We start from the raw sequence: 23,420 nt of genomic DNA, 5'->3' as shown, positions 1-23,420 counted from the left end.
AATCACTGATAACTTGAGTGAGAACCATGGAGAAAACTTAAGGAAAAGCTGAACATGGCACTCACCACTCCCTTTCCCCTTGCTTAGGGTTGACCCCAACAGATGGGATATTGGGGAGAGAGGGGGAAGAATTGAGAACATGTAAGTTGTGACCCTTGGAGAATGGTAGTACTCTTGAGAGTAATAGGAAAGTTAGGGGGAGGGATTAGGGAAAATGTTCAGTTTGGGACATAGTGAGTTTGAAATGTTTACTGGGCAATCAGTTGAAAGGATCCATAAGGCAGCTGAGATAGCAGTCTGAAGGATGGCAAACAAAGGAGAGGCCTCAATACGTGGCTCTGAGAATCAGCTGCGAGATGGTAATTCCAATATTACAGTCCAGGATTCCCTTCAAGGAAGGTTGCAGGGAAGGAGAAAAATGGTACTCTGTGTATAAATATGCATCAGATATGAACCAGATTTATGTAGCCCAGGAAAGGGACTGCCAAGGACCATTCAATCACCCCACAGGCATCCATTAAGCAGAGGAGAACCAGAGTGTGTTTTATAGATTGATCAGAACAGAATCCCATAACTTATCCCTGCTAATACAATCACTTAGGAGAAGAATATTTAAGCCTCACTGGATAGAAATAGTCTTTGCAAGGCCACAGAGGAGCCATTTTACATTTCACCTCCAGGGAGAAACCTCATCTTTTTTTCTGTGGCCCTTTTCTATCCAGTATTAAATCATCCCCTGACACCAGGCCAGATCTGTTGTTGCTGCTGCTCCAACCACAATCACTTCAGTAGATGCTTCTGCCCTTTGCCAGCACTTTTAGGTCCTTCAAGCCTTTTCTGCTAATGAGGTCAATGCCAAATGAAAAAAAAAACACCCAAGAGAGGCAAGAGGCCATGAAAGACCTGGGTTCCAACTCAGCTAATTGAATCCATGCTCATGTGGGCATCACCCACTGCCCCTGAATTGGAATGAAGACCAGTGTTCCTTTTTCACTCCTCCCTGAGCTCATACCATGCTACCTCAGAAGCTACAGGCAAAGAGGACTACCAGCTGGAAACCTTTTATTTTATCAAATGCTTCCCCCATCCCTCTTTCTGCAGCCACAGGGCAGGGGGAAGATGGGAAACCAAAGGACCCATAAGGGTCTATCCCATCATTCTAAAATGCCAAAAATTCCTTTCAGAGCCAAGCTACCACAAGGCCAATAGCAGCCAGGAAGATGGTCCTTGCTAAAGGTTTGACCAATGAGTCACTTTGTCCCTGGAGCCCCCAGAAATGTCAGGAGACCCCTGGGTGTTCACTACAGCTTCACTACATAATTTTAATCTGACACAAAATATATACAGAATACATGGAAGATGATCTCAGAGAAAGTCTATAAATACCTTATACAGACCACTTTATATTGGTACCAGAATTAATAGTGACTCATGGAAGCTCTTTGAGTTGGGGGGGGATGGAATGGATGTAAGATCTACACTTTAGCAACCAAGTGAAGAATAGATAGGAGTGGAGAGACTTGAGTCAGGGAAACCAGATGGAAGACTATTCAAGTCATCTCGGTGAGAGGTGAACCTGAAATGTAGTTATTTGACTAGATCAAAGGAGATGTGATGGAGGAAACAAGATTTGGGAATGGATTGAGTATGTGGGGAGAGCTGAAATGAGGAGTCAAGGATGGCCCTGAGGTTTGGAGACTGGATGACCAGATACAGAGTGGTGCCCTTGACAAAAATAGGAAAGTTATGAGAAAAGGAGGGCTGGGGGTGGGGGGGACCTCCTCGTTAATCATTCCTCTCTTCCTTCTTATTGCCAACAAAAATATTCAGGACCTCCCTCTTCCAATGAGAAAAACCAACCCCACAAAGCAATTCAAGGGGCTTCATTGGTAATTTTGGTTTTGATACAGTGAGTTCCAGATACCTATGGGACATTCAGTTCAAGATGTCCAAAATGTAATTGGTCATTGGAGACTGGAGCTGAAGAAAGAGGTTTGGGGTGGATAGAAAAACCAAGACATAACTGCATAGAGATGATAGTTGAGCCCATGGAAGGTTATAGGATATAATTTAAAGGGGGAAAAAGATGAGGAGTCACAAAAGAGCCCTTGGGTTAGAATTTTGGATCAATTTCTAGCAAATGAGATGAGGAGTGACTGCACATTCCGGAGGAAAACCAGGAAAGAGAGCCTGAGAAAACTTAAATGCATGAAAAGAAGGGTATGCAAGGCAGTTCCCAAGCTATCAATTACCACCTGAAAAAAATGACCCAAATAACGAGAGAAAGGCAAATTAAAACAACTTTGAGATTCCATCTCATTCTCATCCAAACAGCAAAGTTGACCAAAAAGGAAAAAAGGACAAAAACTGGAAGGGCTGGAGCAGGGAAAGGCATGCTGATGCATTGTTGGTGGAACTGTAGACTAGACTAGCCATTCCTAACAGCAATTTGAAGCTCTGCCCCCCATATTACTAAATCAGCACCTTCTAACAGGTGAGTAAGCATAGACTCTATTCCTTCACTCCTTTCATGCTTTCCCTGCCCTTTCTGTTTACAAGTTAATTCTAATCTGACTCACCTTCAAAAATGAGCCTATTAAACCCTTGAGAATTGCCAGTATATATCTTTCAATCCTTCTCATTCTCTGATTTACTTCAGGAATTTTTTCTCACCCCTCCTCACACCTCCCTCCATTTGTGTCACAAACACCACTTCCAGGGTCCATGATGGTGGTTACTCCTCTCCCTGGCAAAAGCCACCGCTCCTCAGGGACTTAAGAGAGTGACTCTGGAGAAAGGAGCAAGCATTTATTAATCATCTACTGGGCACCAGTACTGTAATTAGTGTTTTACAAATGTTATCCTATTTGATCTGTGCCCAGAAAGTCATCACCTGGCAATGACATTAGTAATGAGCTTCTCTAGAGGGACCCTCTTACCCTCGGCCCATTAGTGAGGCAAAACATGACCATAACTATCCTTGTAATCAGAGGCATTGAGCTAGAGAGAAGTCTCTATTGAAAGCAAAGGGATCTGGGGATGATGGAGAGAAACAGAGGGCTTTTCACAGCATCTATAAGAGCCTCCATCAACCCCATCCCCTTCCAGCATCCAAGAACAATAAAATGTATTTCCTGACCCATTTTTCTGCCTTTAGGTCTCATTTCAAGCCTTGCTGGAGTATTAGTTTTAGTTCTTTTCTGTGGCAAACACCCAGTACTTCAGTGGTTCTGTTGAGGTGAGTGCCCCACTTTGGCACTTCCCTCTGAAGTGGCTTAGGCTCTCATAGACAGAAGCATCTAAGCCAGATTCTGCCAGGGGTCAGCAAAAGAGGAAAACTTCAAATAATTGATCTGGAGCCTTCAGTTTAAGGACCAGAAGGGCTAAGCAAGGGGGAGAGCTCCTTTTATTCAGGAGGCCAAGAGGAAAGAGTTTTTAAGAAGCAGTGTGTCAATCAACCAGCATTTAATAAGGGTGGGTTCCATGATGAGTTGGGAATACAAAGACAAAAAAGACAACAAAACAAAGCAACACAAATAAAAGCCCAAATTTGCCCTCAAGGAGCTTCCGGTCTGCAAGGAGAATTGAATACATAGTTGAAAAGCAGCCTACGAAAACATGAGGGACTGGGACCTGCTCCAGAGGCTGCTGTATCTACCATAATGAAATCACAGGCCCTAAAAGTATTGATCTGTGGGTAGGCCAGACTGAGACTAGAACTCAAGTCTACTGGCACCCAATGTTGGATGTTCCCAAATAGTTCTAGAGCTCTTCTTTGATTCTCACAATGAATAGGTTACATTTTACAAATGGGGAAACAGAGGCTCATGATTTTCTCATGACCTTAAAGCTGGGAAGCCTCTGAATCATAGCCTCTTGGCTCCAGGACCAGAGTTCTTTCTACTAGGCCATCCTCCCTCCTGGGCAGCATCCACACACTTTTGGCTAAGTTCACAGGCATGATTTGGTTGGCCGTAGTTTGGAAGAATGCTCTGATTTATAACAAAAACTTACAATAAGATGGCTCTTTAAGGTCTTCAAAGAGTTTTGCCACCACCCTCTGAAGTAGGTGCTGGGATGAGTCCTAGCAGACTAGTGAAAGGAGGGCGGAGAAGGGGCTTACTTGGTTGGCATTCAAAGGCCTTCTTCTGAGTCAAGTCAGTCCTTCTTCCTTTCCAACCCCACCCCCACATACTCGTCATCGTAGGAGTTATAGATCTGTATTCATATCACTTCCCTCACATGCCCGATGGATTGGAAGCTCTTTGAGGACAAAGATGTTTTTCATTTTTGTCTTTTTTTATCCCCAGAACTTAGCACGAGTCCTTTCTCCCAGAATAGAGACATCTGTTCTACATTTGTGGAAATTTGTTGAAATCAGCCAAGGTGGTTGGTTGGATTCCTATGTGAACTAGTTCACTTTTTCTGCTCCAAGGTCATCGACTGCATTCCTCAGCCCAACAAATCAAGAGGAACAGATCCTTTTCATCACCCAGGGGCGTGGGCAAGATAGTAAAGAAAACCTCTGAAGACTTGGAACTGAAAGAGACCCAGAGGGGAAGGGAATGGTTGAAAAGGTAACATCAGAAACATCTGAGCCTAAGAAACAAAACAAGCATTGGCCGGTGGCCTCTTGAGCATCTGCACATCCACATTCCTAGCTAGTTTGTCAGTAGAGACACAAGATGCGCCCTAGGGAACACACTCAAGATATGCTCTCCTAGTTTGCCTGGCCAGATGACAGCCACGTCAGCAAAGCTTAAAGCTATGCCCCAAGGGAGATGCAGCTATGGAATATGACCAGCATGATGATGTCTTAGGTCTTTCCTTGCCCCTTCTCTCTTTCCCAGGTACTTCATCATTTCATGAAGGCAGGTATATGCCCTCAGTGTTCTCTGGGTTCTGCTCCTAACTCTGGCCATTTTTCTTCACACGTCTTAGCAGCCTTCTCACCCTGGAAGATCCCATTTCCTGTATATCCCCTTCCTCTGATTGGTTGGGTCCTGTTTTATTCCTCAGGAATAGGGGCTGCTGCTGACTCTCGACTCCATTTTCCACCATGAACCTGAGTGTCTTCTTGTTGCCCTTCTTGCCCCTGCTTTTCATCTTCTTTTTATGTCTCATCTTCCCCCATTAGAACAGAAACACCATGAGGGCAGAAACTGTCTATTTGCTCATCTTTGTATTGCTAGGACCCAACACAATGTCTGGAACACAGAAAGCCCTTTATCAATGCTGCCATGATGGGTGAGACAAGCTGATGGAAAACTCCCAGTAGTAGTAGTAGTAGTAGTAGTAGTAGTAGTCATCAGAGGAGCAGTACTAGAAGTAGTAGTGGGAAGGAGCACTAGGAGGAGGAGTGGGTGCCATTATTACCCTCATTTTACACTTAAGGAAATTGAGGCAGATATAGGTTTAGAATCTTGTGTGGGGTCAGCCAGCTAGGAAGACTCAGAGGTTGGATGTGCCCTCTTTGTGGATCCAGGCTGGCTCTAACCCAGGGTCAGTCAGTTGTCCCTATAAGTAGGATTTTCTCAGTCTTCCTGGCTGTGCTTGGGAAGGCTGAGAGCTGCTCTCCTGTTGTCGACTCCCTTGCTTTACCCACTGCTATGAAGACTGGGCAGAAGGGAAGTCAAGGGCTCCTGCTCTGGCTCCCACTGCTTTGTGTGGAAGGTTGACCAATTCACACCACTATTTCTGCAGCTGTGTTCCTTTCAGAGTTTCTCCATGTGTGAAACGACATGTTACAGCTCAGTTGGCCCAGACATCCATGGCCACTTTACTTCCATCTTCGCAGAGAGCTGGGTTGGAGGGGCTTCAAGAAGGGGAGCAGATTCACTTTTTTTTAGGTTTTTGCAAGGCAAATAGGGTTAAGTGGCTTGCCCAAGGCCACACAGCTAGGTAATTATTAAGTGTCTGAGACCGGATTTGAACTCAGGTCCTCCTGACTCCAGGACTGGTGCTCTATCCACTGCACCACGAAGCTGCCCCCAGGGGAAGCAGATTCAAACATTAAGGTTTTATATTCTATGTGTTTTGGAGATTCAGTTTCAAGAAGCCAGTTTCACTAAGAACACGGAATATTTGACAAAGAAAGAGACGAATTTTTACATCCAGATTCCTCGGGAAGCAAGAGCCAACAAGAAGCCCAAGGGTGGGTGAGCTTACTTCAATGTTTGAAAGGAAAACCATCCCCCCCACCCAGGAAGGGTGAGTTACAGGAGTAGCTTCAGTCAGTCACTGGCCTCTGGAGACTGAAAGCTCAACTGACCTCCCTCACCTACACCATCAGTTGGGAGGAACTGGCTCTTTGTGTCTTCTGACTCCTGATATGACTTAGTTTAAAAGTCTGGCATTATTTTCCTTTTCTCCCCTCTGCTTAAAATGAAACTGGAGAGGAAAGTTTCCATTGAAAATTTATTCTGCATTTAATAGAGTTGTCTATGGATTCATGGTGATTGTCAACTCCAAGTTCCTATCCCAAATTTAAGACCAGAAAGGGCATGCTGCCCAGTGACCCCTCAGATGACCGACCAGACATCACTGACCCCCTTCCAGAAAGGGACAGGCTCAGCCCATAGATCAGTCTTGCCCAGTTTCCCCCAGGAAAAGGCTGTCACTGATGACCACCTGTGGAAGGAAGGACCTAAAGGATGGAGCCTGCCACTTGCTCCCTTTCTTCTTCCTTAGGGTCCCTCAGAGCAGGTTTCCACTTGCCTCCTACTGCAGCCCCCCAGGGCTTGGGAATGGTGGCTCAGGGGTCTCCATGATTGCAGGGCCACGTGGCAACCCGAGGCACAGTCACAGCCCTTCCTTCATGTTAAGGGTTGGCCTGCCCTGGCTCCTGAATATTTAATGAAGGAAATTACAGATATTGCTCCCACTAGCTCCCACTACCATGCTTTGTCCTTCCTGGGAGGTAATGGTCTTCAGACCTTGAGAAGACCCTGTCTCCTTTGGCTACTTCTCAAAATCACCTCCCATTAGAGGCTACATTACTCTGTTGTGTGTGTGTGTGTGTGTGTGTGTGTGTGTGTGTGTGTATACACAGGTCTAAAACCCACCACCACCACCTACTCCCTGGTATTTAAAGGCAATTGAGTCCATTCTTCTCAGAACTGGCCAGCTAGAAGAGTAAATAATGCCACTGACCCCAGCGTTTCTGGTCTTCTCTTTTATTCTAGAACCCTCCCACTGTGCATAAGGCATAGCTTGAGGGTAGCATGGATGGAAGCCAGCTTTCCAACTGGGGTTGGAGCCTTGTCATTTTTCAGGGAGCTTCACCCCAGACCCAGCCCCGGAGGAAGACTGAGACTGAGGTCACCTTGAGCTCCTGCCAATGGGCTGAGAGTCTTTCCTCTCCTTCCCTCCCTCCCAGGAGTCACAAAAGATTCAAATGTCAGCTGTTTGGATCTGACATTGAGAAACTGACTTGTAAACATGTGTGACTTCTGCCAAGGCATTTTAGGGGAAGCCTTGAGAATCATCAAGCACATGGGAGGGCCCGGATTCTTCTAGACAGTGGGATTCTTGTGGCCCAGCCCAGAGGGTGGGGAGGGTGGACTAAACATGGAAACCTGGAGATGGGGCCACTTCCCAGGAAGAATTATCCAAAAATCCTAAGGGACCCAAATACTATGAGACTTTATCAGTCCAACTTGACCCCAAAGAGACAACATGAAAATATACTTCCCTTCCTTCTGTGCAGGGCGGGGGTGGGGGACTCTGGGTGTGAGCAGTGACTACAATGAGTCTCAGTTGCAAGATTGGCTGATTTTGCTAATGTGATTTTTTTTCTATGTGTGTGTGTGTGTGTGTGTGTGTGTGTGTGTGTGTGTGTGTGTGTGTTTTCAGGGATCTCTCATCCTCTTGACCTTGAGAGAGAGAAGCTTACATTGTGACATGAAAGTAATGATAAAAGCCAAAGTTAATAGCATATTTTCGATTGTAACACATTTTTGACCAGACCCAGGAGTCCCAAGTTCACTCCTTGAGGATGGGGGTGCTTGGGGGCTGCCTTTGTAGTCTGTCTGGTTGATTCAGAGCACATGCTCAATAAATCCAGATTAAATGGAATTAAAACTCGCTGGGATCTGGGGCTGAGAATGTCCCAGGATGGGCAGAGTTAATAAAAGATCCTTTGCCTCCTTCTGATTGCCGTGAGCCTGACCTGCGCCAGTGTTTCCCTTCTGAATCCTTCTCTGTTGATTCAAATTGACCCGACCTTGGTTTTGTCCTCATCAGGCTTGGACTTTCTTCTCTTTATTTCTGCTCCAGGGCTTGGAACTGTCCACCTCTCCTGACTATTGTCCCCTTTATGAGGGGGCAGGACATGTCCGCAGCAGAGGCAGCCTGGGGCAGCATCACCAAAGAGTCCATTTCTCCTTCAGATCAGGTTCCCTGCCTCCATTTCTTGATACCACCCCACCCCACCACCTATAAAGTCCCAATCATTGCCTTGCTCTATAGGAGGTTGAATTGGGGGCTGTTAACAGAAGGAAGAGGGGGGCTGTGTGAACTCCTTCCCTTAGACTTCTCCCTGTCTCTCCTCCATGGGGTTCTTGGTTTTCACCTCACAAAACTGGCCAACATTCCATCCCGTAATATCTGCCATTGGCTTTACCCACATCCTCTTTGAGAATGTGACTGCCCCTGAGAGGGTTTAAAGGGCTGTGACTCACTCATAGCCTGGAGCGAAGGTTCCCAATAAAACTGCTTCATCCCTAACAACTCGCAAAACTCAAGTGCATTCATTCAGGCAACAAATATTTCCTGAAGTTAGAGGAGTAGGTAGTGGCAGGATCCAAGAGCTGCATCCTCCAGGGGCCCCCCAGAGGCAGAAGCAGGACCCAAGCATCAGAAGGCCCTGGGAGAAGGAGAGGGGGGCATCTGAAAGAAACCACAGAGTCAGGTGGCCAAGCTCGAGTTGGGGTGCTCTCCTTGCCTCCCTTGGGTCTCTCCTCCCACCAAAGGGGACAAAACTGGAGAGCAATTGAGAGCCTGAATCCCCATCTGGTGAATGGAAGGAGGCATCAGGAATGAAAAGAAAGTAGGGCAGCCTGGTTGAAGCTCAGGAAAGAACAGTTGTTGGGCATTAAGGAATGGTCAAAGACTGTAATGACCCAAAGGTCTCAAGGGAAGACCACATGTGTGGTCCTTTAGGTGAGCATGTCCTGGGGTCACCAGATAGAAACCGCATGGCACACCTTGCCTCCCCCGCTACAGTTGGGCACCAGGTAAAGCCTTGTGTCTACCTCTGGCTTCCATAACCTACGTGAGATATGAGACCTGGAGGAAGAAGGGCAGCATTAGGGAAGCCTCCCCCAACTGATTAACAAGGAGGGGAGGTAAGGGGCTGCAGAAAATCTAGAGGAATTAGCCTGCTAGCTTCTAGAGGATTCCACAGAGCAGCCTCAGGGTGAAGAACACAGCCAGCTAGAGGGGCTGCCTGGCTCTGGCCTAGTTACTTCTGGGAGGCTGTGCCATTGCTGTGCCTTATTCTGCCAGCTTCGGCTACAGTCCCTTCCTTTCAAGTCTGTTCTGGGATGGAAATAACAGAAGGTTATAAAGACAATAGAGAAGTCGGGTCTATTGAGACTCGTGGAGCAGGGCTCAGAGACATGAGGCCTCTTCCCTGAGATCATCCAGACTGTCAGAGGCTGAAGATGGATAGGGGAGGCTCACACTTAATATTTGTATCACTAAAATGCTTTCAAGTTTCCGAAGGGCTTTACTCACCCCAGTCGTGTGGGGAAGGTGGTGCAAATGTCCCCGTTTTACAGATGAGGAAACCAAGACTGACATGAAGCCTGGTCTCCTACCTCTCAATTCAGGGCTCTCTTCCATCTCCCAGGTCTGTCCACTGAGACTCAGGAGAAGTTCTGAGACTGAGGACTGCTGGTCATCTGGCTGGGTTTCCCAGACTGCTCACTCATACAGTCTCTTGCCTATGCTCAGGGTGAGATCAGGGGAAGGGCAAGGAATCCTCTGGAGCCTAGACCCCAGAACTTTGCACATTCATAGGCCCTACCGGAGGCTTGGGCTAAAAACATTTGTTTTCAGGGGTGACTCAGTTTAGGCTCCACCATCCTGGCATGGGGTAGGCACCCTGCTCCCTGTCACGTTGGGAATTCCTCCTCTAGGCCACAAGTCTCTCTTGGCCCCTCCTGGTGCAATGGGTGTTTGGTACCAACAACTCTGTGACTTTGGCTGGTGCCTGGCCTGTTGTTTTTTTAAATATAAATTCAAAATGTGACTTGGAGATGAAAGGAAGATAGTTCGGGGGATTGAGACTTGGTTGGTTCAATTACAAGAGCCCCATATGAGGAGGGCACCAGCCAAGATGAAGTCGGCTTGGCCAACAGGCACTCCAGAAGACCCAGGCTAGTTTTGGCTCTATTCAGCCCCTGGGAAGGCAAGAGTTCAGCGGGCATGGCATTCACGGCAGGATCCCTGGTGGTGGAGCCCAGATGTCGGGCATTCTCAGAGTTGCCTGTCCATCTCCTCCTTACCCAGTGTGTGCAGAAGCTAGCTGTTATCTCTGCAGTGGTCCCCTTGGGGGAAATTCACAACAGATCTACCTCAGAAGAGGCTGGAAACCTTGGAACTGGGAGAGGACTCAGCTCCCTTTCAACCCTAATTCTTTCATTTCATGGAGGTCTAATGGCTATAGAGCTGGTCCCAGAGTCAGGAAACCTTTGGGTTCAAGAGACAATAGCTGTTCTGAAGACTATCTGAAGGTCCTCGTGGGCTGCAAGCTCAGTATGACCCAGTAGTACGGTGTTGCTGCCAAAAATAGCTGATTCTGATGTTGGGCTGTGTGCCAGCTTCCACGTAAAAGGAGGTTTGCTCCCGGTCCTCTGCCCATGTCCGAGGCCTGGACACAGTTTAAGGAAGTCATTGATAAGTTGCTGAACATCCAGAGGAGGGCAACCAAAACCAGATCAGAATCAGACTGAAGGAATGGGACAAATGTATCCTGGAGTGGAGAGGATCCTGGGGCTTGTGATTCAGGGATGTTCAGGGAGGAACCTCAGACTTGTTCCCCTCTGCTCTGGAGGGCAGAATGAGAAGCAGAAGCAGAGGGAGAGTGACCCATTGAGGTTCAGCATCACTGGGGAAGACTTCCTAAGTACTCAGACCACCCCAGAGTGGGCTGGGATCCCCCTCCCTCAGAGATCAGCTCACTGGGCTTGGCGGGCCACTCATCACTTGGGTTTCTTTTTTTTTTTTTAGTTTTTGCAAGGCAATGGGGTTAAGTGACTTGCCCAAGGCCACACAGCTAGGTAATTATTAAGTGTTTGAGACCAGATTTGAACCCAGGTACTCCTGACTCCAAGGCTGGTGCTTTATCCACTGCACCACCTAGCCACCCCTATCACTTGGGTTTCTGTAGGGATTCCTTTGGGGTAGGGGTTGGACAAGGCTCCCTTGGGTCCCTCCCACCCCTTAGATTCTGTGAATAATAGCACAGAGGTTCACCCCAAGGCTTCTTCCTCAATCAGGATCCTAAAAAACATCCTTCCAAATTCCTCAAGGCTGAGCCCAGAGATGGGAAGGAGCCCTCCCCCATCTTTCCACCCCTGCCCTTCTCAGGCCTGGGCACTGGGTCTTCACTGGTGAGAACATCCAAGTCAGAGCCTCCCCCGTCCGTGAGCCAATCCCCCCTTGCTGAGTCCCAGCATGCGTGGCTCCCTGGAAGCCCCAGGGAGACCTCAGTAACTATGTGCTGACACCCACGAGGTCCACACCTGGCCTGGTCCCCTTGCATCGGCCCCTGATGACAAGGCATTATTCCAATACAGGAAATCGCAGCCCAGCTCCAAGGTTTTGCTTCCCCAACCAATAAAGTCACATCTGGACTCACACATGTGTGTGCTAAGCAGCCTGGTTGAAAAAAAAAAAAGCTCTCTACTGACGTATTTATCACCCAGAGCTTCCCATCAGAAATCTGGAGGGGGTGGGGCCGATGTGTTTCCTCCCATTTATCTGAGATGATGTGGGGGCAGTTGGCAGAGCTCCCCAGGGTTACTCATGGTGGGAGGCAGGTAGACGTTAGCGTCCCCCAGCCCCTCCAGCAGGACTGAACAAGCCTCTTCTCTCCATCAAACAGCAGTAAATCAGCCTCGGAGGCTGACCTCCCTGAGAACATCATTCTTCAAGAGCCTGGGAAGATGTGGGGCCCAGCTGGGCTCTTGAGGTAGCCATCACCTCTCCCCTCCCCACCCCATGAGGTCAGGGTGACCTGGGGCCAAATCTGGAAGTCGCAGCCTGTGTCCTCAGTCCTGCTGCCTGCCCCCCCTTTCTCACACACATGTGCAAACACATCCACTATCACACATGTCAACACACACATACACACACACACGGGCTAGAGCAAACAGACCATATCCAATGGACACAGGGCCAACAGGCAGAAGTACAAGCCTCAGTGAGCCTTAACTTGGCTCTTGGCAGCCCTTCAGATCCCCATCCAGCCCCCCATCCCCGAGGGCACCATGGCCAGCTCCTCATGGGCCATGACCCCCAGACCCTTCACCAAGCTGGCTTTCCAGCCATTCATTGGCTAGCATTTCAGGGCCTTTCTCCAAAGGGGTGCTGAACACATGGACCAAGCCTGCAGCCCCACATCTTAGCTGACCAGCTGGCCACACTTCATAGAGAGCTAGAAGAGACCTCAGTGGCCTTTAGTCCAATCCAGCGGAGAAAGAAAGTCCTTCTCTAACATATACAGCGAGTGCTCATCCAACCTCTCTCACAGACCCCTAGAGAGGGGCAGCTACTGCCTCCTGAAGCAGCCTGCTCCACACTGGGACAGCTCCCCTGCTGAGGAAGGTTTTCCTGTGCATTGACCTGTATCTTCCGGGACAGCCTTTGGGCTCCCTGTGTTGTTGGCAGAGGGAACAGCAGCTTCAGAGACAGTCGTCCTCCCCAGGGAATGAAGAGTCCGTTGACCTGGGTTTCTCAAAAGCAATCATCGCTCTGTGGTCCCATGTTAAGACTTGGGAAACAAAGTCTGAAAGGACGTGGTCCTAAAGGTACAACCGGCTGCTTTCCCCTTGAAGGCTTTGCTAGGTCTTAGACCCCCATGTGGGGCGGGGGGCAGGGAGGGGGAAGACTGGCACTGTTCCCACACCTTCCCCCCTCTTCCCTCCATAGGAATGCTCGCCCAAAGACACGCGTGCACACATGGCCAGGGGGCGGGGGTTCTCTAGAGGCTCCATTCTTTCCTGCTGCCGGCTTGGAAAAAGACATCCGTTCCAAATGGGTTCTAGATGGAGGTGGAGATAAGAGAGAACAGGGAAGGGGGGGGCTGCAGGGGATGAGAGAAGACTGGAAAGGAAGGAGGGGAGGAAGGGGAGGGAGGAAAGGGGGGGAAGGAGGCATGGACGTGCCAAAGAGGACTTGTCCTTCGGAAATCAGGCTGGAGAGGCGGTTTCAGACTCAGCAGAGTCTCCCTTGTCCCTGATGAAGCCAGAGCCCCCTCTGGGGCCTAGGATGCAGGACAGTGGGGACACATCCCAGCCTCCATCCTGCCCCTGCTCTATTGGGGGGTAGGAGATGAGTCAGACCCATAGACTGTGTGACCAGGGACCGGGCACTCCCACAGGGGAGGTGGAGGCCTGCAGGGGGAGAGGGCGCTCTGGGGGCAGGTCAGTGGGGGCGAGGCTCAGCTTGGACTCCCTTCTCAAGTCCTTCCCCTCCGAGTTTGGGTCATGGCTCTGACCCCTCGGAGCCTCCCAGGGAGCAGCTGGGGTCCTGACATGCAGGCATCCATCCTTCCTGGGAGGAAGGGGGGCCCTTAACCAAGCATCCTGAGTTGAGGAGGGGGTGAGGCAGGCTCCCACTCTAGCCTCCTCACCTCTGCCCACCACCGCGCCCCTCCAGGGGAGCTGCTAGCCTGGTACCAGCGGGCTGGGAGGAACCCGAGAGCACAAGGAGAGCCTGTCTGGAGCTCCCAGGGCTGTTTGGCTCCCCAAGCTCCCCAAGTAGAAAGGAACAAAAGCAGGATCTGAACCCGCATCCTCAGCAGAGCCGGCCCACCCCGTCAGCCACACCGCCTCCTGGATCCTGCCCAAGCGGGGCCCCCGCCCTGGGATTCGGGGACCGGGGGGCCGGGGAGGAGGATGCTGCGGAGGAGGAGCTCAGCGCGGCGGCCGGCCGGGCCAGCCTTGGGCCAGCTGGTGGTCCAGGCGGTGCAGCAGTGCCCCCTCGTGGCCACTTCCAGCATGCGTCCGCAGGAGGCGGCCTTTCTCCCATCCCAGAGCAGGTGTTCCTGAACAGGTGGACAGACCCCCCAAAGCACAGGGCTCCGGAGAGATCTCCACTTGGTTGATGAGGGAAGTGGGGGAGCACAGATGGGCTTGGCCCCAGAAAGGACGCTAGAGATTATTCCTGGATTCCTTCATCCTGCAGGCGAGGAGATTGAGCCCAAAGGGGAGGCATGATTCCCCCGAGGTCACAGGAGCGACAGTTCCCAGTCATGGCCCTCAGATTTCAGGGGACGCCAAGTAGCCACCAATGTGCTTCTGAGTCTCATCTATTGCTCTATCCCCAGTCTCCTCCCACCCGCAGGGTATGCATCTCCAGCCGGCTCTCTGGGAAACATCTCCAGAGCCCCATGTGCAAACAGGACACTTCTTTCTATCTAGGGGGCCAGCACCCTCTACCACCCTGCTTCATAGCTTGACTTCTCCCCTTCTCTTCCGCTGCCTCCCTCCCCCCATCTCCCATCCTGCCGATTTCTCCTTTCCCCTTCTTTCCACTCACTCCAGCACCCTCATCAACTTCCCCCCATTCAACCCCCTGCACAGTTGCCAAATTAATTTTCCTAAGATGCTCTTCTGTCCATATCACCACATTCTCTCGCCTCAGATATCTTCGGGGTCTCCCCACTGCCTCAGAGAAAAAATGAAAACTCATCGCCTTGGCATTTCCTTCATAACATCAATTGATGCATCAATCGATCCATTGACTGAATGAATGCAGTTCAAACTAACCCTTTTGTTAAAAATACAGATGAAGCCTCAGGTCTTTTTTAATACTATTTAACAGAGTAACCCCAACAACGCATCCTCTCAGGTTGACTTCCTGGGTCATCTCCCTGGCTCTGAGTGGGGGTCCTCAGGGCAAGGATCCACTGTCACAGTTTCTGCAGACACCTCTAAGTATCTCTAAGGAATTATGTCCCAGGGGACCACAAACACTGAGTTGTTGGCTATGACCCACTGATGGAGGAGCATCAGGTTTTGGGTTATTAAACTGGCTGTATCTCCAGAGGGCCATTAGGGGGCCGAATCTGGCAATTAGTTCCCCAAATCCCCATATGAGAGTAGACCTACCTACTCACTAGCCCCATAATATACTCTGTTTCTTTGCCCAAATGTTTTCAGTAATCTGAAGTTTGCTTCAACCACAAAGGGTCAGCTAGAGATAAATGTAAATTAAGTAGGAGAGCCAACCCTTGATCTGAATGCAAGGAATCTCTGACCGAGGGCTTAACGTGATCAGCATCATAACTTTTCATTTCACATAAACTCCTTAGATAGCAGTGTGGTTAGACTACTCACATCCAGCCCCAGACACTAGCTGTGTGACCCTGAGCAAGTCATTTTGGCATGTTTGCCTCTGTTTCCTTATCTGTAAAATGAATTGGAGAAAGAAATGGCAATCCATTCCAGGACTTCTATTAAGGAAACTCTAAATGGAATCAGAGAGTTGAATGACTGAACTACAACCCTACAGTCACTGAAAAAGGAGACAGAGAAGCTAGACGGGAAGAAACTTATTGCCAGGAGCTTAAAATAGGCTAATTATTATAAAGTGTTATATAAGAAAAATAGTCCAAAAAGAACACTGGGACAGAAAACCAGTATTTTATCCAGAGTCTTTGATGATCCTGCCTGCAGTTCCAAGTTATTACAACCTTTCTGAATGTTTGTCAATTGACCTGGAGCCAGCAGGGCTATCAGGATGGATGGGTTTCTGTGGATACAGTGAGACATGGGTCCTTCCAGAGAGAGAAGGTACACATCATCCTGAAACAAGCCTTCAGTTTCCCTGTCCTCACTCTAACAAGGACAGCCCATGTGACCTTGGACAAGTCACCTAAGCACAAAGTGGACTGGCCAAGATTTCAAAACTCACCTCATCCATCCTCTTGATTCTAGAGATGGAAAACCCCGAGTTTCTAGAAGTAAAGGGATTTGCCCAGAATCAGCCAAGCTAATAAATGGCAGGTCTCTGGCTTCCAAACCTCACGACACTCTCATCTGTAAAAGAAGGTTGATCCCTGCCCTCCCTATCACACAGAGTCCTTTGTGTGTAGGCATGTGAGGATGAAAGAAGACGTGGCAACCGACTGTTAACCACTACACAGCCATGAGGCATCATCTGTCTGAGTTCCTATGAGAAGCCAAAGAGGATGCCAACCGAGAGATGACCCAGGGAACCGAGGTGGGTACATCGTGGAGGGAGCATACCCTCCATGGGCAATCCAAGATTCTTGAGGGCTGCAAACAAAATGACCCATGTTTTCCACAAAAGAGGTTTAATGTAGCCACCCAAAGTCAAATATGGAGACATCACATATTTCTATATGATGCATGCATGTAAGCATATAAACATATTGCAGAATCCCATATTTGACTCATTAGATCATCTGGCAAGAAAAAGCAACTATTTCTATTCTCACCCTGGGCTCCCGCCTCCACATGTCTCATACCTGGACCCTGTCTCTGGAAAGCTGAGCTTCCTCCTAGTGAGTGATGAGAGTGCAAGAGGCTGCAGGCCATGAGGAAGCAGGTCAGCTTACACAAGGCTGGCAGTCTCATTATGAAGGGTCCCGTTAGGCCATAAATTACAGCCCTGAAATGGCAGTCCAGGCTGGCTCCCTCTGCCTGGGGCTCGGCTGCCTCCTCTCCATCCATCTTTCCTAATGATTACTTGGCGGTCAGGCTTCCGCCATGACCTGACCCCCTCCCAGGAGACTCTGACTCCCAGCATTCTTTAGGGTTCTGCTCCACCATCTTCCAAGTCAAAGCTTCAAGAAGCCTCCAGGTCCTGAATCCCAGGATCTCAGGGCTGGGAGGGACCTCAGCAGTCATCAGTTGGACTTGTACCTGAACAAAAGTCCCTTACAGCTTTCCCCCAAAGTGATCCTCCAACTTCTCCTGAACACCACTCCCAAGACAGTCCACTGCCCACTGGGGCAGCTCCCTTTATCAGAAAGCACCCCACATCCAGCCACAATCTGCCACTATGCAGCTACACATACACACACACACACACACACATCTCTGCAGCTCCAAGTCTTGCCCCCTGGGGCCAGATGGAATATATCTTGTCTAAGTGACATCCCTTGAAATCACTGAAGACAACTCTCATGTTCCTCCAGAGTCTTCCCCTTTTCAAATCGAGGAACCTAAGTTCTTTCAATGGATCCTCACATATCCCAGACTCAAGGACCTTTATCATCCTGGCCATCCTCTTGGACTCTTGAGTTTATAAATGTACAATGGGAGGAATATTGACCCTGGGTTCAAATCCCATCTCTGATGATCATTACCTATGTGTAATGATCTTAGGCAAGTCATATAACTCCCCAGATCTCAATTTCCCCATCTGTAAAACAATGAATGAAGTTTGTACAGATGGTCTCTGAAATGCTTTCTCACTCCCTATCCATGATTCTCAGATAATATTCGTAGAGGACTGGCTCATGGAAGGTATTTGTTTCCTTCCTTTCTCAATGAAGTAAACAGAACTGAACACCAGGCTGCAGATGGCCCTCACCTCCTCATTCCTGGAAAGCTCAAAATCCAACTTTTGAGCCCTTACCTTAGCTCTCATCTCAGCTTTTTCTGCTAGTTTCCTCAAACCACCTGGACTCAGATCACTCATCCTTACCCACCAGGACCAACTGACAGTTATGAAGTTCTAGAAGGTTTACAAAGCACTTCATTTCAATCCCAAAATAATGGCTGGATGCCATTATTATCCTTATTTTACAGAGGAGGAAACTGAGGCCCAGAGAGACAAAGTGATGTATTCATGAAGCTAGTTGAATCTGAACTCAGATCTTCTTAAATTCCTCCATTTGCCTCAAAAAACACAAGTTCCAGGAAAAGGAGAGGTAGGGAGAGTGTGTTCATGGCCCTAGCATGCTTTCATTTGTTTATGAACCTCATGAGAAACTAAGGTTGTGAGTTTGAGAGATGAAAGGAACTTAGAAACCATAAATTACACCCTTCACTTTACAGATGAAGAAACTGAGGCCCAGAGGGGAAGGAATTTGTGCAAGATGTTTTTAGATCTTTTATGCCCAAGGGAAACATAGCATCAAGAAAAAATCCAGTACCACACAACTCCGAAGAGTTCTCCATTGAGTGATTTAACCTGTAGCCCTTTTTCAGTCATTCATTCATTCATTCATTCACCAAACATATATGGTGTCTTCTAAAGCCCACTTTCATTCTCTTCAGTCCTTCCAAGCTTTCCCTTCAGTTCAGGCAGAATAGAGATGGCCTGCTTGTGCCTCAGCCAAAGGCTGGGATGGGGAGAGGGGTAATGGAGCCCTTGTACTTACCAGTCTAGCCCTTGTGCGTGGAGACATTGCAAAGGGAAATAGGAGGTGGGCAACAAGAGGAGAAATCTGGGTGACCCACAAATTTGATGATTGAGAGGTAGCTATATTTCTCCATCCTGTGCATCAGAGACAGAAAGCCTCAAGAATATAGAGAAAGTGAATGAGAATAAGAAGATCCTTACTCCTGACCCACAGGTACCCTTAACCTAATTACATCATCATGTTGGCATATTTGTCTGGGTTGGGGAAAGGGAAGTGAGGGAATTCATGATAAGTTCAGTATGATCTCATGCATCTAGAACCCTCTAGGAATGAGCTGTTTGGGATAACAGGATTTAGCCATGTAAGTATTGTTTGGTTTAAATTATGACCACATTAGATGGCTTGGAAGACTAAACCTGGCTTTCCCTTCTTCTGATGATTCAAGATACTCATGATGCACATCAACGAAGGCACATGTGCTGAGTTCACACAATGCTGGATCTCCAAGCAGGTCCAGGCAACTCCTAGTGCTGAATGACCCTCAGGTTGGGATTTCTGATTCTCCACCGTGTTCCAGAGAGAGAAGGTCACCAGGTAGCTGGGCTCTAAGGTCACTCACTACCTCAATGAAATATGAGCCATTGGGTCATAGACTCTCTGGGTAAGTGTCCTTTGCCCATGTCCTTGACTTTCCTATATCTCTAGATCAACTGATCAAAGCTAATGAAAACCTCACAAGGGGCCAACGTTTGCAAGTCAAAGTGAGGAGAGCTGAGGTGAACTGAGGGAATGGGAAATGGTGTGTTCTCCACAGAGCTGATTCCATGGGGAATGGGCTCCTCTGCTATTGCTAGGGAGGTGCTTGAGATGTTGGTCAGCAAGGTTGGCTTGATGATGGCTGAGTCCTTGGGCAGTTGCCACATTAACCCTTGTCTTCCCTTACTTCCCAATGCCTAGACTTCTTCCTTGGCAAAGACTGCCTGCTAGGCACCCAGGCTTCTAGCAGAGGGTGCCTTCTTGAAGCCTTGTAACCACAGGAGGTCAGGAAGGACCATGGAGACCAGTGGCATTCTCCTGTGGGTGAGAAGAAATTCCTCCCACTAGGAACTAACCCAATCCCTTGGTCGAGGGCATCCATGCCAAGACAAGTGCTGGGGACACTGGCCTGGATTGGGAGCCTGAACTCCCAAAACTCAGGACTGGTGGCTCAAAAAGAAGCCGGACTCTGCCCCCCCCATCTTGAGACTTAGGGAGCAACCTCTCTGCTTCAAAACAGCCCAGCCCACTGGGCAGCAGTTTGCTGCTTTCCCCTCCCCCCCCATCAATAGAAGCAGAGTGCTCTGTTATGAGTCTTCTCTTATACAAGACTGAAAACAGCATCCAATGCCTGGAGGCCAGGCCAGGGAGCTGAGCTTCTGAAGATAGCCATCAGGTCACTACCACCCATGGCCCACACCTTGGCCAGAGGAGCGAACTGACCAACCAACCCTAGTGTCCCAAATAACTCAGATGTTAGGAGGCCGAGGAGGAGGAAGAAGAAGAAAAGGGAGGAGGAGGAAGAAGAGGAGGAGGAGGAATACTCCAGTTGAAGAAAGAACTTCATTGTTGCCCCAACTGAAGAAAGAAAAGCATGGGAGTTCAGCCCCAGTTTTCCATTTCCTTTCCCTGTTCTTCCCTTTCCTTCAGTGACCTCTAAGGGACATTCCCTGGAGTTTCTGGTGTCCTGTTCTTGAGTCATTGAATGTGTTCTTAGAAGGGCCACAAGGTGGTGCTCAGGGACTGTTGCCCCCTTTCAAACTCTCCAAAGAACAAAATGCAACTGGTGGAGTCAAGGTGGTCCTCCCATCCCTGAAGTTCAAGCTTCCAGGCTCTAAAGTAACCCCCAAAGGCCCAGAAGATCCATTAGGTGGGGCAGGGGAGAGACAGAAGGGCCTGGAGATTCCTTAGAAAATGAGTGGAAAAATAGTCCCCTCACTTAGAGGAAGCAAGTTGTCAAAATAGATGGAGGAGGGCAGCTAGGTGGCACAGTAGAGAGAGCACAGGTCCTGGAGTCGGGAGGATCCAAGTTCAAATCCAGCCTCAAAAACTTAATACTTATTTGTCTGTGTGATCATGGGCAAGTCACTTAACCCAATTACCTAACAAAAATGGGGGGGGGGGAGATAGAGGCCTGAAGTCAGGAAGACTCCAGTTCAAATCCAACCTCAGATACTTCAGGTGTGACCTGGGACTAGTCATTTAACCTCTGAATGGCTCGACTCAACTGTAAGCTGAGAGTCATAATCACAGCAAGGGCTGTTGTGAAGTTTAAATTAGATAATATTTGTAAACATAATGGATGTTACTGATGATTTTTTCCTTCCTATGAGTGGTCCCCTTCTTGAAGCACAAGACCCCTTGAGTTGCTTGGTGGGTTGGTTTTTCTCATTGGAAGAGGGAGGTCCCGAATATTTTTGTTGGCAATGAGAAGGAACTGGTGCAGAGGAAGAGAGGAATGACTAACCAGAGAGCCAGGAGAATGGCACCAAAACCCCCAAATCTCTCCTACATCAAGAGATAAGAGACATATAGAAAGCGGAGAAGTGAAAGTTGAGTGATGAGTAGAAGAATCAGAAAATTTTCTGTTGGGGGGAGGAGTGGAGGGGGAGAGACATGGATTAAAACGGAGTAAAAGGCCAGCAGTGGCTTGAGCTCTGGCAAGGTGGGGGAGGTTATCTGGACAGCTGCTGCCCCCCAAGCCACATTCAGAAGAAAGGCTTCCACTCCATCTCCCAGACAGGAAGAGGAATGCATTAAGGAGGGACTTCATAGGCCAACATTGGGGAGGAAGGAATAAAACTATTCTTAGAAGGATTTCTTTGAAGCTTGTTACCAAAAATGTACTGTTTCATCATTCAGACTCAGAATGGATGCTATCATGCTGGGTTCATTTAATATTCTTATTAAAGAATACAAAAATGAAATTCTCTGTCCCTCCCTCCCTCCCTCTGTCTCTCTGTCTCATTCTTCTCTCTCTCACACCTCCATTGAACTAACATGAGTCCTTGCTTGGGACCGTCTTACTACAAAAAGTTTATTTTCCAACCTTATAAACTCAAGGATTTAAGGGGGAAGAGGAGAGGCTGTTGGCCACCCAAATAGGACCCAAGGTTTCTCCCCCACCCCTTTTTTTCCTCCCAGATTCCTAATTCACCCACCAAGGATTCCATCTAATGTGGCTGTTCTCTTCTCAGGTCTTATTCTCTGCAGCTTTGGACCCTAGAGACCATTCTCTTTTCCTCTGTTCTCTTCTCCTGCCTCTACTTGCTCCATCTCTGATTCCTTTGTTAAACAGATAGTCCCTCACCTCCTCCTGCCCCCAGGGCTCTGTCCTCCACCACTTCTCCTCCCCGCTACACCCTCTGTTTCCAGGACTTCAAGTCCCCTCTCCCCACAGATGATCTGGAATCAGCATTTCCAAATTCATCATCCCCAGAGCTGAGCCGGGGCAGCTCCTTCTCAAAAGGACAAATCCCCTTTTATACTCTCCATGCTCCAGGAAGTTTCACAAGCCAATGAGTAGCAAAAAGGGGGCGCCCTGCCTTAGTGCAGTGAGTGTCCTCTTGGGGAAATGCCTCATGGCAATGACCCTCTTTTTCTGGCCCTTCTCAGTTAGGAGGGTTATTTCCACCATGAAGACACAGAGGCTCAGAGATGACCACTCAGTTCCTGGGGGAACCCAAGTCCTGACCTCCTCACTCCTATCCTGGGCTCTGGGATCTTTAACTTATCACTGGGTCCCAGAATTTGTCATGTTAAAGAATAATTAAAAACTGGTATCACTTTAGGTCCTTAAGATTTGCAAGTGAAATAAGATATATAATCTCATTGGAGCCTCCCAAAGCTTGGGAAGCAGGGGTATTTTAATGTCCATTTAATGGGTGAGTAAATGAAGGCTGAGAGAAAATGAAAGCCTGACCATCTAGTCAGCACTTAGCCAGTAGGATGTGAACCCATGACTGACAGACTAGCCCCCTGAAGAGGCCCTGGGAGATAAGGGGAAGCTTACTCACCTGAGGCCCCACAGTCAGGGGAGGAACACAAGAAGCCTTGTGGTCTTGGGCTGGTGCCAGAGATAAGGTGGCACTGAAGAGCATGGGTGACCCTCTCTTGGTAAGGGGCCATGTGGCTTCCAGTGAGTGCAAGGGGTTTATACAAACGGGGCCACAGAGAGTCCTGAGTCACATCAAAATGGGAAAAAATTGCATAGAAGAGGAAGGGGCTACTTCCAGGCCCTTGGCATGGTCAGGGCCAGCTCTGGGAGGGGATGGGGGCTGATCTCCCATGAGCCTAGAACAGATGGACCTTCCCAGAGGATTCTGAGGCAATACCAGAGGATCGATACTGGCCATAAAAATGCCTTTCTGAGGGTGATTGGGTGCTGGGGTTGCAGGGCTCTGCTTTGGAAAAGATCTCAGCTGCCCTTTGCTCCCTCCACATCCCCGAGGTCATTGGGGCACCTACTTGGAGAAGTCTGCAGGAGGCCAGATTCAGGCCATGAAATGGGAGAGGGGAAGGGGCAGACAGTGCCTGCCCTCCAGGAACATATAGTCCACTCCCCATCCCACTCCCAGGCAGCCTAACTCTGGTGGTGAACATTGGGTAGCCTCAACTAGCCTCTTTGCAACTCCAGCCCCCCTTTCCTGGTGCTAAGCCCAATAGACCAGCCTCCTTCCTGCCCTGGAATCCCTAACTGTAAGGTCCCCCTAAGTCTTCTGGCTCAGGTCCTTCCACTGAGCCTCCTATGGAGATCCTGGCCTCTGGGACCTTCCCCATGCTGGTTACCTTTTCCTGTACCCTTCAGCCTAACAGT

This window comes from Macrotis lagotis, chromosome 6, assembly GCF_037893015.1.
Source record: "Macrotis lagotis isolate mMagLag1 chromosome 6, bilby.v1.9.chrom.fasta, whole genome shotgun sequence".
Classification (NCBI taxonomy): Eukaryota; Metazoa; Chordata; class Mammalia; order Peramelemorphia; family Peramelidae; genus Macrotis; species Macrotis lagotis.
This window is presented reverse-complemented; position numbering follows the sequence as displayed.